Here is a 5,191-nt window from a genome sequence, read left to right on the forward strand (position 1 = left end):
TTCTGATACTCTCTATCCAACTCAGAGAGAAAGTGAGCAAGTGTGGCTAATTGTGGCTGGGATTAAACCACGACAATCAACCCTTCATTTTTCTTCTTCATAAGTAGAAATATGTAAAGAAGTATCTTCCATGATAGCACTTATTTTTGGCAGCTGGCCAGGCAGCTCTGAGACTGCAAAGCAGGGTCTGCAGACTGTGAAAGCAGAAATCTTCATGCCAGTGCTCTCAATCCTCAAACAAATTCATAATTCCCAGCAATTGTGCCCAACTTGCCACCCAGCTTACCCTTGGCAGTTACGACTTGCAGCAGGAGTTAAATGCCCAGCCTACTCAGAGTCTGGTTTCACTGCTATAACTCAATGGTCTTTTCATCACATTTATTGCCATTGTCTTCTTTGGATTTTCTCTAAAAATAACAAGAACCAAATTGAAAATACAATGAGAGTTGTGGTGATCAGAACATCCCTCTTATCTGAGAGCAAGCAGTTATATGACTACAAAATCTGATGTGTGTTGAAAACCCAGTGCTTTTATTTATAACTGGGGGTATCCATGTAAATCCTCTGACTCTAATCATGTTCAGATAAACATCTTGAGGCTGCATTATTTTATTTTTAAAGACATGGCTTTGCTGTTCAAACACAACCAGCAAAACCTGTCCTTGCTGCTTAATTTTCCTCCTTTAACTGCCAGGAATTTTTTATTGGGCTCGTATTTGGATTGCATTTGTGGTGGGGGCAGAAGGAAAGGAGAGGGCTGAAGAACAGTCTGGGAGCACTTTTAAAAGCCTGAGGTGAAATGCCTTTGCTCTCTCCCTTTCTATGAGAAGCAGAGGAGCCCAGCACATGTTGCATTAACCTTGCAGTACTGCTGATTGAGCCCTCTGCTCCTTCCATGGGAGGAAAAGCACCTTTGGCATGGAATCATAGAATCAGTAACGTTGGAAAAGACCTTTAAGACCAAGTGCAAGTCAGAACAGCACCAGCTGCTGTACCCACACATGTTTTGAACACTTCCAGTGATGGTGGCTCCACCACTTCTCAGCACAGCCTGCTCCAATCCTTGAAATTTTTTCTGAAATCCAGTCCAAAGCTCCCCTGGTGCACCTTGAGGCCATTTCCTCTCATCCTGTCTCTTGTCACTTGGTAGAAGAGGAATCCTCCAGCAGCATGTTGGTTCATACTGGTTTAACACCACCAGCAGATCAAATCCCAAACCTTTTTTGCCAGAATTTCAACATGGGAAAGTTTGCTTTCTAAAAAATGAAAAAAAAAACCTGTACATTTTTCCACATGAGATAAAAATACTGTCTAGTATTATTAGTTGTCTTTCATTAGCGTGAAGTATATTTTGTTCAATACTTTCTGCACAATAGTAAGACTCCATACAATGGTAATGTTAAGATATTCATTTAGAGGAAAATTTAAAGGAGTGTTTTCTTTATTGAAAGGAAAACATTTTGACTTTGTCAGAACTATAAGATGAAGTGATGATGGTTCATTTTATCATTTTCATGTTAAAAATGCCTCAGAAATAGGGCACATTTCTTTGAAGTGTTTAGATTAAATTGCACTTTCTGCTGAAAAATTGTCTTGTCAATTTTACTCATGGCTGATTTTTCTCTTCCTTTTCATCTTTTTTGTCCTATGTGTGTAAGGTTGCCAAGCCATCCTTTCCACTTAAAACTATTCAGTTTTGGGTATGTATTTTGGGGGGGAAGAGGAATTATTTCTAGTTCTGTTACTCATATAGCAGCAGATTTCATGATGTGAACAAAGATTTGCACTGTGCTTATCCCCACTAAATTTTATCAAATTCAGGGCAAATAGACCAACTCTTACTCTTAATTTATAGTGCCCTGACACGGACCAGGAGCTGAGTCTCAAAATATGAATCACAGAATGTTTTGGGTTGCAAGGGACCTCAAAGATAATTTTGTTCCAATCCCCAGGTATCAGGGACACCTTCCCCTATCCCAGGTTGCTCCAAGCCCCATACAGCCTGGAATTGGACACTTCCAGGGGTGGAGCAGCCACAGCTTCTCTGGGCATCCTGTGCCAGGGCCTTCCCAGCCTCACAGGGAAGAATTTCTTCCTAACATCTAATCAGAACCTGCCCTCCTTCATCTTCAGGCCAGTGTAATCTGTAAGTAATGTTGTTTATACCCACTTCAGCCATATTTGCAATATGATCCAATTTCAGACAAATTTAACAGAGAGGCAGAAGTCACAAACATTATATTCTTAAACACTTTGTGAAAATAGCCCAATGAAAGAGAGAGAGTTGTTAATATCCCTGCTCAGAGAGAAATTGCTCCATTAACTGAATGCTTTGCAGACACCAGGGGATCCCTTCAGAACCCATAAGTCCAGGAGGAACCTTTGGCACTTTGGTTTTTTACAAACCATTTACCAAAAATCATAAGACAAAACAGCTCCCCAGATGCTTCTATTTATACAGCAGACAGGCTGGCTAATCCTCAGAGTGTCAGGAATCTCATATTTGCATTTCCACAGTCGCATAAGAATATAATTAATATTGAACTATGAAGTTAAACAATAACACATGGATAAAATTACCTGAAAAATTAAGATATTGCAAACAACATTTACAAGTCCATTATGAAAAGTTAGGGAAGCCTCAGGGTTGTCAAATAAACTTCAGGGTCTTTCCAATATTTACAACCCTTCCAGATTCAGCAGGGTGCCAGTTCATCCACTGAGATCCTGCCATGACCAGCACCCCTTAGTGCGTGGAAAACCTGCAGCACCCTCACTCTGATGAGTTAAAATGCATAATTTAGCAGATCAATATTACTTTGTTTGCCCAGGCAAACTGTGTGAACTATGCTGAGAAAAAATCCCATTGATATGCCAGAACAAGACTATGGCATTGCAAGAATAACATAAAATTACAGAGTGGTTTGGGTAGGAAGAGACATTTAAAGATTGTCTAGTCCAACTCCATGCAATGGGGGTATATAAAATCATAAAATCATAGAATATCCTGTGTTGGAAGGGACCCACATGGATCTTTGAGAACAAATCCTGCCCCTGCAGAGGACAGTGCCAAAAATCCCTCTCTGTGCCTGACAGAGTTGTCCAAAGGCTTCTGATATGGACCATAAGAAAATGAAAGTTGATGGGCAAAGAACAGCTGAAGGTTAGAAATCTTTGTTTATTGGAGCAGATGCATTTGTTCACAAAAGGGAGGTTATAGAGCTCAACAGATCATTTCTACATTTCCTGGAATATTCTGGGATTGCAGAGGGATGGCACCAAGACAAAAAAGTGGGTGAGAAAGCATGGTAGAAAGTCCTAATTTTAAGCAGATTTCGTGCACATCACTCTACACAAACTCATAGGAAATCGCAGTGCAGATCTCACAATGGCAAAAATCATCAGGCGTTTCTGCATGTACATGGACACAGCTCCCCTTCTTTTCTGTGCAAGTTTCTCCCTCACTGTGGCATAAATTCCTAAGTGATCAGGCAGCAGACCTCAAGAAACTGAAAGAATTTCATGCAGTTTCACATCAAATGAATAATTTACATAGTTTTACATGAGCTGCATGATTCAGTTCTGGAATTCATCATCAGAGGCTGTTATGTAAGGCAAATGTATACAGAGACTCAGGAAGGGTTAGGAAGAATTCACAGAGAAAAGGTGATTCAGGAGTTGTGAAGTCTGGTGACTCAGATCCAATCAACTTCTTGAGCAGGTGTAAACATCTCATTTATACAGAGGGTAACATTAATCTATACTTACCTTGTTTCTGATGCTGTTTCCATCAACATCTGCAACATTCTGCTCTCAGAGGCTGAATGTTGGGCAACAGGGACTGCTGCCTGATCCAGTTGAGTAGTTCTCACACAGTTTTATTTGTAAATGCAATCCTTGGAATTAAGAGAAAGAAGCAATTTTATGAGCAGAGGCAGCATGACAGCACTAGGAGCAATTGTGAAATGTTTTCCACTAAAACACTGAAAATTAAGAGCTCTGTTGTTTGCTTTCTAGCAACTAAATGTTCACATTTCAGTTGGAAGCTAATTAAAGACAAAAAAAAAAAATCAATAAAATTTTGCTGGTGAAACAGTTGTTTTCCAAAAAAACACACATTGCCCCAGAATAAACAGCTTTTTATTGCATAAAATAGGAAAGCCCAAACCAAATCAAACCAAAACAACTACCACACATATTTTTCATGTAAATACCGCAATGAAGTAATGACAAATACACACTTCACGCCCCTCTCTAAATGAATGTTGAGAAAATATGTCAAAAATTACATAATCGCTTTTTCCAGGCAACAGGGAGGTGATGAGAGACAGCCAAAATGGCTTCACAAAAGACAAATTGTGCCTGACTAATCTGGTTGCCTTCTTTAATGGAATGAGTGGAGGATAAGGGAAGAGCAGCTGGTTTAATCCACCTCAGCTCCTGTAAGGCCTTTGCCACAGTCAGCTACAGCTTCCTTGTCATTAAACTGGAGAGATCTGGGTTTGGTGGATGGGCTGTTTGAGGGGTTGGGATCTGCCTGGATGACTGCACCCAGCTGGAATGGGTGTCCCATGGAGAAAGGTTTGGGGAGTTGGTCTTCTAGCCTAGAGAGGAGAAGGCTCCAGGGAGGCCTTATTCCATCAAGTCATGGAATCACGGAATCACAGAGTCATGGAATCATGGAGTTATAGAACAGGCTGAGTTGGAAGGGACCCACTGGATCTCCTGGCCCTGCACAGGACAATTCCAAGAATCCTGCCATGTGCTTGAATGTGTTTTCAAACACTTCTTGAGCTCTGTCAGGCTTGCTGTAGTGACCACTTCCCTGGGGAGCCTGTTCCAGTGCCCAAAAACCCTCTGGGTGAAGAAACTTTTTTGTAATATCCAACCTAAACCTTCCCTGATATGACTTCAGGACATTCCCTCGGGTCTTGTCACTGTCACCGTCACCACAGAGCAGAGATCAGTGCCTGTCCCTCCTCTTCCTCTCACAAGGAAATTGTAACTGCAATGAGGTCTCCCCTCAGTCTCCTCCAGGCTGAACAGAACAAATATCCTCAGCCACTCCTCATGTGGCTTCACCTCCAGACCCTTCACCATCTTCTTTGTCCTCCTTTGAAAGCTCTCTGAGAGTTTTATATCTGTTTTACATTGGGGTGCTCAAAACCTCACACAATATTCAAGGTGAGGC

General features: G+C 41.2%; 1 long non-coding RNA gene across 2 annotated transcripts; it reads right to left on the minus strand.

Moving 5' to 3' along the window:
- Positions 1 to 632: 632 nt before the first annotated feature.
- On the minus strand, positions 633 to 4,650 carry LOC135290260 (uncharacterized). Of its 2 annotated transcripts, XR_010353003.1 has the most exons (4): positions 4,433 to 4,650; positions 3,769 to 3,896; positions 3,388 to 3,500; positions 633 to 1,256 (listed from the first exon to the last, which is right to left on the minus strand). It is a non-coding gene; the product is annotated as an uncharacterized LOC135290260 (long non-coding RNA). The 2 variants fall into 2 exon arrangements; XR_010352999.1 differs by lacking the exon at positions 633 to 1,256 and having other exon boundaries at positions 3,159 to 3,500.
- Between the last annotated feature and the right edge of the window lie 541 nt (positions 4,651 to 5,191).

This window comes from Passer domesticus, chromosome 1 (genome assembly GCF_036417665.1).
Source record: "Passer domesticus isolate bPasDom1 chromosome 1, bPasDom1.hap1, whole genome shotgun sequence".
NCBI lineage: Eukaryota > Metazoa > Chordata > Aves > Passeriformes > Passeridae > Passer > Passer domesticus.